Source organism: Photinus pyralis, unplaced genomic scaffold (assembly GCF_008802855.1).
Source record: "Photinus pyralis isolate 1611_PpyrPB1 unplaced genomic scaffold, Ppyr1.3 Ppyr1.4_LG1, whole genome shotgun sequence".
NCBI classification, from domain to species: Eukaryota; Metazoa; Arthropoda; class Insecta; order Coleoptera; family Lampyridae; genus Photinus; species Photinus pyralis.
In genome coordinates this window covers 37,815,455-37,827,598 of record NW_022170249.1, presented here as the reverse complement: position 1 = coordinate 37,827,598, position 12,144 = coordinate 37,815,455, and positions in this window count along the sequence as shown.

The window sequence follows — 12,144 nt, the reverse complement described above, 5'->3', positions numbered from 1 at the left end:
ATATATATATATATGACGATGGACAAGGGCGGTTTCCTTTTTCTGTGTAATTAAGTTTATATATATATAACCTATTTCAGACTGATTGTGAATAAAATAGCATACAAACCTTGCTGGGCAGTGGTTCATAACCAACGCCTCGCGCTTATACCTCACCTCCGCGCTAATGTACCTTAAGCCGACGGCGTAAGTAATGAACCACTTCCCAGCTCGGTATGTAATCTAATCCGTTGTAATCTATTTCAACGTTCATTGCACACATTTCGTTTGCATTCAGTGCACACTTGTCTTTGTTTCCCGTCTTTGCTGTTTGGGCATATAAAACAGCGCTTTTTTGTCAAACCAGCGCGCCTTTTTTAGCTGGTGGTTCTTCTTTTGAAAACTGACCTATTTTTGTCACCTTTCCTAAACTTACTGACTGTCTTCTCCTAATGTGGGGCACGACCAAGTTCTCTGCCATAGAAGTTAGTCATTCTATATATATATAATATATATATATTATATATATATATATATATATATATATATATATATGACGAAATCTTGGCATTCATAACTAGGATGGACAAGGGCGGTTTCCTTTTTCTGTGTAATTAAGTTTCATAATTTAAATTTTTGTTTTTTGTCGTTGGTGTGTGTACCGATACAGAACTTATTGTCATACGAGAAAATGGTCAAGGTTGTTTTTGTTTACATTTTTAATCGCATCTTTGATTTTATTCAACGTAGATTTTCCGAGAATTTTATATCGCTTTTATTCTGTTATCAATTGTAAACGCTTAATTTAATTGACAGGTGGATGTTATTTATCGCCTTTTCTTTGTATTTAAAAGAAAAAAAGTTCTATTTTCCTAGTATTTTAAGTTTTCTGTTTTCTCTTAATGTCTTTTAAAAATTGATTATAATAGTAGATTACATACCGAGCTGGGAAGTGGTTCATTACCTACCCCAAGGGCTTAAGATGAGGATGAGGTATAAGCGCGAGGCGTTGGTTATGAACCACTGACCAGCGAGGTTTGTATACTATTTTACTCACAATCGATCATTTAAGGTAAAGTATGTAGGTAGTAGAATCTTAGACCATATAGTACATGGACTTATATTAGACCTATGCTTTCAATACAAAATGGATGGTCACGGATAGAGGGCACTGTAGTCGTGGGTATGTGAATACCAGGGTAAACTAAAGTCGTATGAACACCACTCGGATCGCGCAGAGTAACTTTTATGGTAACCGCGTAGTACGGGAAGCTTTAAATACTCTTGATTATCTTCTATACGTCCACAAATAAGAATAGGTTTGCTTTTTTTGCCATATCTGGGCAATCAATTAGTTGACGTTTGTTAATTTATAGGTTGACAGCCTCAAATCGTGTCTCATCGGAAAGACTCGTTTACCCTGAAACGCACATACCCAGGCAATGTCCTTGACCATATTTTAGTTAGAATTAGCAGTCCATGTACTATATGGTCGAAGAGTAGAATTTGTAATAGTTCGTAATTATTTTAAAGAAAATAGGTATCTGTGACATCGTTACTAGGCAACGTAACAATTTCGTTTAAATTTGTCAGTCAAGCGCATTTTTCATACCAAATTTTTCTATATTTTTTCATGAATAATGTCCGACAGTGAATTTGAATGTACTCCACCAGAACTGCGAATAGCTGCAGAAAAAGCGACTGATGGCACGATAGCAGCTTTCTTAAAATTGGAAAATGTCAATGGGTTTACAGGGCATTGCTTTAGACGCACTTCAGCAACATTACTAGCAAATACAGGTGGAGATATTCAACATATTATAATACAACTTGGGGAGTTGAGAATTCCTGTAATTGTGCGTTTACCGTCCAAACGCCGTATCAACGGTTAGTACAAGAGAAATTCTTACATTACCTCAATTTTGTTTAGGAATGTCTGCGCTTCGTATCTTTTTGAGGTGGCTTGCATATCCAAACCGTTTATACGATTTGGAACATATGTTTGGGCTTTCGGAACAGAGTCTTTCAAGAATAATCAATTATATGCTAGACCATTATCCAAAATTTTGGTCACCTTACTGACTTATCAAGGCATAACTGGCTAACCCAGAAATATTGGAGATTTATGCGATTGTAAGTTTCCAAGTGTAAATTTTTTTTTTTTTTTGAGTTGGATCCATCGTTCCTCGAAATGGGGGTTGAACTATATTATGTTATCAAAAATCTCTAAACCTTCCCCATATAGTTTTATTCGTTGAAGTTTTTTAAAAATAACAGCGACTATAGTTTCGGCGTACTGCCATCATCAGGCGACTAGAAGTGTATCACAATATAGCAAATTTGAAAACATTAAGAGCTAGTACTTACTGTGAAAGTTAACAGGAAAACGGTAAATTACAAACGTTGAAGACGAATAAGACGAACATGTTGTTTTTTTAATTATTAACTGGCCGAAGCCAAGTGAAAAAACCTGAAGGGTGGTTAAAACGGAAAGGTTGTCCTAAGTTTCAAGACGAATTATTATCAAGCCTTGTTAAGACAACCAACCGGAGGGTTGAATTTTTACATTAAAGGTTGAAAGTTGGATTAACCTAAAAATGAACAAAGTTTTAGATTTAAAAATAACTTATCTAAAAGGTACTTACACATTTCAAAAGAACGGGGGGAAAAAATAAACTTATAAAAGTATTGAAACTATTAAGATGACTACATATTTAAATTATTTAAGTAAAGTTTAAATTCGAGATCATGCAGACGGCATGTCTCGAAATGATTGACAATTCGGTATAAGAGGAAACTGACATATCGATAAATTTATAAATTTTGAAAAGATGTATAGGGTGAATTGAAATTATTGTAAAAACAGAAGATTGTTATTAAAGCCGAGAACTTCGTTAAGAGAGAGGTGCGGGTTCTTTTTAACTTGGTGGTAAATTTCTTTCAATTCCAGAAAGTTCAATCTTATACCTTTATTACATATATGCAGAATTTCGAAATCGGTGTTCGGATTGAAGGAGTGACCCGTTTCTAGGATGTGTGAAGCGAAAGAGGATTTTATTGAGGAGGAATTATTGTTTTTAATACATTGAAAATGTTCTTGAAACCTAGTAGAAAATTTTCTCCCTGTTTGGCCAATGTAGGAAGATTTACAGGTGGGGCAATTAAGTTTGTAAATGCCGGATTTGTCTATTAGAGGGATTTGGTCTTTTGTGTGTGAAAGAACTGACTTTAGATTGCTGTTGGCTGTAAAGATTATGCGGATGTTATACTTTCGAAAGGTGTTTTGAAAACTATGAGAAAATTCTCCGATATAAGGCAATACTTGATATGTGGTTGGAGTATCTTCTTGTAAGAGGGATAAACTGGTGGTATTGTGGATCTCGGATTTATGAAGGAGTTTGAATTGGAGATTTTGAATCAATTTTAACGGGTAATCATTTTGGGAGGCTAGTTGGTAAATAATCTGGAGTTCTGAGTTGTATTTGGTTTGGTTTAAGGGTAAATTAAAAAGTCTGTGAAAATAGAATCTGAATGCTGCAAGTTTATGTTGGAGAGGATGAAAGGAGGTGAAGTGGATTATATTACTGGTGGTGGTGGGTTTTCTATAAATTCCAATATCGAGTTTTTGGCCTAGATGTTCAATTGAGAGATCTAAAAAATTGAGGGTTTTGTGTGACTCTAATTCAAGGGTAAATTTTAAGTTTTTATGTAAGGTGTTTAAGATGTTAAATCAATTGTTTAAATCGGAGTCATTGCCTTCAAATATCACAAAGATGTCATCTACATAGCGTTTATAAAATTTAAAGTGTTTCTCGATGGTAGGGTTGGATAAGAGTTTTTTGATTTCTAGATTTGATAAGAATATTTCAGCAAGTAAAGGTGAAAGGTTATTCCCCATAGGGAGACCGGATTTTTGTGTATATTGTTTTTTATTGAAGAAAAAGAAATTTTGGTTCAAACACTGATCTAAACATTTGATTAAAAATTCTGAAGTTTGATCTGAGGCATTAGAATCTGAAAGTAAATTTTGAACTATAGATCTGCACTCTCCGTATGGGACGCTAGGAAACAAATTTACTATATCAAAGGAAATGAGGCGTTGTGATTCTGAAATCTTGGTTTTTGAAAGTTCATGAGCAAATTGAATGGAGTTCGTTATTGATGTTGGGAGGACCATGGTAAAAGGGTTGTCAAATACGAGTTTAACCACGTAGATAGTTTGTGTACTGGTGTGTTGGTAAAAGAAACGATGGGTCGTATCGGGTTGTTGGGTTTGTGGATTTTTGGAAGAGCATACAATCTGGGGATGGATGGATTCATAAGAAGGAAAGACGTGTAATAAAGGTTGAATTCAGTTTTGATGAAGTCCTTATAAGAGTGAATAAACTTTCTGAAATTTACTGTAAAGTTATTAAAATTTATCTTCGAGTTACTGAAATCATCCCCTTTAAGGAAATTCTCCACTTTTCGGACATAATCTTCTTTATTCATGATTACAAGAGCATTACCTTTGTCCGCTTTGGTAAAGATGAGGTTGTTATCAATTGATTTTGATTTGATGGATTTCAAAGTTCTCAGAATTGATTTATTAAATTTCCCCGAGATGGGTTTATATTTATTCAATTTGTGGAGACAACTTGCTCTGATGGAGTTAGTGTCTACCTGAGGGTTGTTGGAATTGATTTTGTGCAAAATGCATTCTAGGTTTATTTTAAAATCTTGAAGAGTATTTTTGTTCGTATTAAATGGATTGTGCTTAAGGCCTAGATTTAAGATGTCAGTTTCGTCCTTATCGAAGGTGGTCGTACTTAGATTTATTACGTTTTTGTGAAAATTGAAGAAGAAACTTGGATCAGGGGGAATTCAAGATTTTAAAATAAACCTAGAATTAATATGTAAAAGTTCTTACTATATGAATGCTCACTTGATGTAGGATTTTGATCTACTGGCGCTTTTAAAGCCAAACTTGCTCTTAATTTCCGACCATGATCGGCTATTGTTTCTGGTTTTTTAATTTTCTTGGGTGGAGTGCCTTTAAACTTTTTATACGTCTTACTTAATTCCTCCGCTGAACTTTTTCAGAGTACATAGTTTCGTCCTGAAACTTTCATTTTCATGCCTACTTTCTGTCCGGAAATTTGAGTTTCTATGACAAAGACAGAGCAGATTACGTTTCCTGACGCTTGTCACTTTAATTGCCGCACCGGTCACTTTACCGGGCGCACCGTCTCATTCGGCTCTATGCTGTATCACTATCGTTAAGAATAACGATATTGTTATGCGGCGTTACCATAATTTTTTTAAAAATCGGTTGTATCACTCATAGCAAGAGTGGGATAACGACTGTCGTAATTCTCTATCGTTATTTTGCAACCAGGGAAACTTGAGAGTCATGCTACCCGTTTGGCGCGTAACGGTCCTGTCATCGATTCGTTCGGAGTTTAAGCGAGTGTTAAAGAGAAAGAAAATTAATAATTTACGAATAGTGTCTCCTCCTAGTTCGTCTGGTATTACTGCATCACCTAAATGAATTTTTGAAATTAGATTAAGGAGTCGTTCCTCGAGGTCACTTAATTTTGTCGTCCACCGGTCCACCACCAGTCCCCATCATATGCAAGTGAATTTCCCTGCTTTTCTTTCTTGTGTTGTATTTCCACTAAGTCCAAATCTAAAATAAAACTTACGAATACAGAAAATACTTTGGTAAATACCTTCAATAATCATACATTTCTCCATTGCTCAGCAGTTTTTGGTGGTCCATTTCCGCTGGTATTTTCCTGTTTGACAAACTCCTGCCACAAATGTTTGATTTTATTTGCCTCCAACGGTTTTGTCTTTCCGTGGAGGATTATGTTATTATTTTCAATAAAATATAACAAGTCCTCAAATTGTTTCCTAGTGGTTTTTCTCCGCCGCTTATTATTCTCCTTGACATTCGCCATGTCGTGAAAAAACAACTAAGTAGGTATACGTACAATTAATAATACAAATAATTTTAAAGAAACGTCTGCATTTTCAAATCTGGCGGGCATTTGTTTTAAGATAAAGCGCGCACCGCAACGCCCTCTTATATTTTATCGCTGTGGTATTTCACTCTTACACGCACTGTCGTTGCGCAGCGTTCCTTGTCTTCTAGAATGCGACACTTTTTTCTGAAATAGCCACTGCGAGATACCGGACAACGTAACGATACCGTTAAACGATTGATCGTATAGAATAACGAGAGTGATACAGCATAGGGGTGATTATCGGCCGCATTTATGACATTGCTAAATGTCTATAATGACCCTGTCATCACTGACAGATTGACATTAATCAAAAGTTCTATATGAAACTTGAAATTTTATATTAAAATACGATTTCGGGTAAAATTTAATACAAAGCTCGTCAGTAAAATGACATTACCTCTGTAATGTGTCCTAAATCATTATTGGCCCTTTCTTTGTCGAAGCTGATGAGACAGTAAATGGCAACCGATATCGGCGGATGCTGGAACACTGTGTTACCGCGAATGCGTCAAAAGGGTCTTGAGAGATTTTTGGTTTCAACAAGACTGCGCGACATGCCGTACTGCGCGCTTAACGATGGACTTTTTTTCGTCAGAACTTCCCCGAACGCGTGATGTCAAAAAACGGCGATATTGAATGACCGCCAAGATCGCCCAGGATCTTACCCTACCGGACTTCTCTTTATGGGGACTTTTCAAGAATACCGTATACGCTAATAAACCGAACACAATAGATTACCTAAAACAAAACAATCGCGCTGAAATTGCAGCAATATCGCCCGACACACTAACCAATGTAATGGAAAATGCCAGAAAAAGAGCTCACTTTTATCTTACCAATAATGGCGGCCATTTAATTGATATTGTTTTTGGTAACTAGGGGTAATAAATTGTAATCGATTTAAGAAAAAAACGAAATCAGTTGTGAGTTGTTCAATATTTCCATTGACCACATTGAGATGGCGCACCCTGTAAATATCTACGCAATCTTATCTCAAGCATTTAATAGCTGATATTTTAGGGTTATGAACTTGCTTCCAAAAGCACCTCCCCAACATCTGATAGTCTTGACATCAGCAACAGCACGCATCTACAGAATCTTTTAAGAACTCAGTCATGACTAGTTAGCGTCGACGGTGACAGAGAAATAAGGTGTCTCAAAAACGGCTTACAATGGTTGTTGCTGTAAATAGGTATTGTAACAAACCCCTAGCAACATCTACCTGTATATAACCGTTAGCTCCCTTATAAGCTGCATGACAACATGCAACCCTCACGGATGGGGGGCCAGGCGAATAACTACCACTTGTTGCACCACCGCTCGGATACAAGAACTTCCGCACCTGCCATAGGAAGGCAAGCTCAACTACGATACGATCTAGTTCAGACGCTTAGGTGGTTTACTGGGGTACATTGTATTATATGCACGTTGTGTCTTTACGTACGCTTTGTGGCTTAAGCTTCTGTGTGAGTGACCTCTTTGGAGACCTCACTAAATAAAGTCTTGTGCGGTAGACCATATTATTATCTCCCAACAGTACATTATACCACGATTATTCCATAAGCCGGCCCGTTTGACGCAGTTCAGTTGAAACTGGACTGTGACGCTAAGGGTCCCTGGTTCGGGCATGGATATTTGTAAATGTATAGTGAGTTGGGTTGATAGAGCAACCTTGGCTGAAACCCCGCTCACTCAAAAATGAATAAATAAATTATTTTATTTTGTAGTTTCGAGGATAATGTCAAAGAAGAAAAAACAAACATATTAAAGAACAATAACATAATTATTGATATTAGTATGAAAAAAAAAAGTTCAATCCTTATGCAGGCTTGGTCTTATTGATCAATGTATGTCAGTATTGCAATAGTCGCCTTTGCATTGCGAACAGTGGACGTTTTTTGTGTTCCATCCTGCCATGGTATGACACTGCTCTGTTGAACACATTCTCCCAGTTCTAGTAATGTACTGGTCGCGTCTTCTAGCATCTAAAATCCTTGACGGTAAGCACAAGTATAAGATTATGTTGTTTATATAATACAGAATATATTTATAGCTAGGCCTGATGATGGCAATGTTGCCGAAATCGATAGCCATAGAGAAAAAATTATAATATAAACGTTACTAAACTTAATTATACTTTACTCTATTCATAACGTTTATCAAAAATGGAGACGTACATCAAAAATATCTAAAAAGAGATAGATGATGTTCGTATATTTGGTACATAACATATTACTTACGTCCATAAAAAAATATACAATATCCAGGTCCTGAACAAGTGCTAGTTTCGGTAACATTAACAAAGTGACGACAGTTGAGAACGTCTTGAGGGGACTGGTCGTATACACCATAGCAACGGTAGCAGTTGTATGAGTATTTACCTGCAATTCGATAGGTTTAAGGAAATCAAATGTAATATAGTCCAGTCAAATAAGAAAAAATAAAAACATTAATCGGTAAAGATCTGAATTTTGGTACACATGTTCATTAGTGTTCCCCATTGGACATACTAAAAGTCCCCGTCAAAATCTGTTGCGCTCGAGGCACCATCTTGGAAAAAAGGAGCACTTGTTCAGATTCTTGACTATATATCGGCAACAATTATTGATACGGAAAAATAGCTCAGATAAAAAATATAGTTTATTAAATTGCCCATAAAAAATCATATTAACATTTTTTTGTATGTCCAATACTTTAGTTATAATCCGACATCGAATAGGGAATCAAGTATCCTGAGCTCTCGAAACAGTCGCGCATACATTTTTTTACAACTTTTTACAAATCATTAAATTTATTGAAAATTCTGCCAGTATTTCTTATATATGCGAAGTCGTCGCACTCAAGCTTGGTATGAGACACGTTTAAAGGTTTGTCATAAAACTCTCTCTCTCTCCCTCTCTCTCTCAATAGAACTTTCATCTTCAATGTGAGCAGTTAAGCACTGAGTGTGGACTGGAAGCCTTCAGTGACCAAACAGGGTCAAGGAAATCGTGGACTCTCCTTCAACTCCACAGTTCGGGAGATTTTTCATATCCACGGAATTTCTGAACTTGCTGATTAATACGAAACGTGTGTTGCTGCGCCGCTGCAGCTGTAGTGGGTAACCGAAGGGGTAAAAGTGGTTAGATTCGGCTGACCCTTGTACGCGTATTTTCTGAAGGTCTGATAACGATGTCGGTTTAAATATCTCTCATTAGCAGGCACGTTATATGCAGAGAACGGCGTTCTCCAGCTTCAGAAATCATTTCGTGGCTCCAACAATTTAAATCATTTTCGCTTACCTTTTTGAAAATAACATGATGTCGTATCATGAAACATTTTGTCATTGCTAGAATGCTTTTACATTTTTTTCATTTTTTGGTGCTTTTACAGCTTTCGGTGTAGTCATAAAAAAGACGGCCTCCTTCCTATAACCAAAGAGTAACCATACTCTTTACTATAACTAGGTACGATACGGGGCCTAAACGCGTTCTGACGCATTCAACGTGAGACCGTGAGTGTACCGTTTTTCCAAGATGGCGTCTCGAGCGCAACAGATTTTGACAGGGACTTTTAGTATGTTCAATAGAAAGTCCCAATAAATGTGTATACCAAAATTCAGATCTTTACCGATTAATGTTTTTATTTGTCCAAAACTGCGCTAATTTGACTGGACTAATAGTACATTAATAATATCAAAGTAGAGAAGTCTAGTATTATTGCCCGAGTACCAAGAATTATGTTTGTGCGCATATACAGTGATAGAGAACTGGTTAAATGGACAACGTTTTGCAGTTTTAGATGCTTACTTAAAATTTCCTTGTGGAAATTCAAAATGCGAAATAGGTTCGACATATAAAAAAAGTTTTATATAAAAGTTACTGTCTGATACGCTTAATTCAAGATGGCTACTTTTGAGGAACATTTACCAACTTCCTAAAGGCGCCATATTGGATTTTTAGATTACTTGATACATTTTTTAATTCTCTTTTCATCATGGCATAAGATTGAAAATAAGATACCAGTTGTATCAACGGTTTTTATATTTTAATTAACTAGTCTGATGAATTAAAAAAAAAACAATACAAAATCTATTCGAAGCAACAAAACAGTGAAAATAATTACATCAGATGTTTAAAATAGTGGCCATTATCAGTGAAACACATCACAAGACAGTTTACTTTAGGCAACGTGTTGCCATTGATGCTATAACACGCCTTTAGAACAGCTTCGCGCAGTTGTGTACTAAACGGAAGAGCCTTGCAATTTTGTGTCAGATGCAGTCTATTCGGAATTGTAGCATTTCTTGTGCGGATAATCATTATGCATTTCCGAACATCTTCCGTCAACATTGAAATGAAAGAGTCGAATGTAAGCGTGTTGTAATAAGTAACCGATATACTAACATTCATTTTAATATCTGTATTATGGTAGGGAAAAGACAAGAAGGATGTGTTAACATGTAATTCTAAGTGGTTCTCAGTTTTTTTTTGGTTGTAAGATACATTGCAGAGGTATGTGAATCAGAATTGAAATTGATATTGACATTTATACTAACAATTGGAACGATCTTTACTATTGTGTTGTAGGGTTTATTAAGATTCGTGGTGTGTGGAGATGTAACGCACTATAGCTCGTTGTGCAATTATACAGCTATAATTATATAAGCTTTCAATTGCCAGAAACGTATTATTTCTTTATTGTAACTTTAAGTTTAAACATCATTATTGTAAAAGTAAGTACGTTTGCTATAATTATAATATTAGTTCCGAATGTCACTATTGTCTTAATTTAATTGTATGCATATTGTTATTCTTGTAATGTTACAAAGCATGTGCTGTTAGTAATTATGTTCGTGCCTGTAGATTGGTCGTTGTATTTGGGTATTATCCGCCCGTTGATCAATTAATGGAACTGGTCATAGTTTGCGAGTGGCGTATCGTTATCTGCGTTACCAGATACAGCAGTCAGCGGTACCAAAACTGTAAAGAGAGCCGCTACCGTCACCATTAGCGTCAGCAGTCAGCTCAGCTGTTAACACACGACGCATTATCAAAGGCATCAGGTCCAGGCGTGCAACCCCTCATATCGACCGGCGCAAGTATACGCCACATTCTTTTCGTGTTAATCTAGTCGACCACTCATACTAGTCAAGCAGCTGCCTAATTGTCCAGTGCCTTTAGTTAAACGATCGATCAATAATCACTTTGGCAGCGATAAAACGGAGAAGTACAAATATTGAAGATATGTCTCCAAACTGGTCGAAAAAGTCAGGTAATATTGAGATGAAGGAAACTGAATTCTACAACAATAGTTTGGAGAAAATGAAATCAGACTTGTGTCAATTAGATTCAGTTCAAATATTTGAAATGTTTTTCGATTCTTCAGTAATAGAACATATAGTTACCGAAACGAAGCGTTATGCGACTCAAAAGAACATCCATAATTTTTCTATAAACCATGAAGACATTCATAAGCATACTGTTACTAAGTGGTTATCACAAGTTGCGCGTGAACGTTTGTATTGGAGTTTGGACGATGACCTAGGTGTTCCAATAGTTCAAAACTACATGTCGCGTAACAGGTATCTTGCTATCAAGAAATGTCTACATTTAGCAGACAATTCTAACTTAGACACGACTGATAAGTTAGCTAAAGTACGACAGCTGGGGAACCTGCTCAACAAAAATTTTATAAAGTGGGGAATTTTCCATAAGAATTTGTCAATCGACGAAAGTATGGTCAAGTATTCCGGAGGCCATAGTGCCTAACAGTTTATTAGAGGAAAGCCCATACGGTTTGGGTTCAAAAATTCTAGGCTCCCCTGTAGTTCTACGGGCTACTGCTACAACTTTGATACCTACACTGGTGCAAAAAACTACCAGACCCAATCTAATATGCCTTTAGGTTCAAAAGTTGTTCTTGGCTTACTGGATGTTGCACAAAATCCGAGTGACCATGTTGTGTTTATGGACAATTATTTTACAAGTCATAATCTTATGCTGGAGTTGAAAAAAAAAGGGATTTAAGGCAACTAGAACTATTCGTGACAACAGGACCAAGAAATGTCCATTGAAGTCTTTAGCAGACATGAAAAAGGAAAATCGAGGGAATTTTAACATCGTACGGAGCGTCGTGCGTCATTACCTACGATCAGATCCAAAGTCCGTTCATGCAA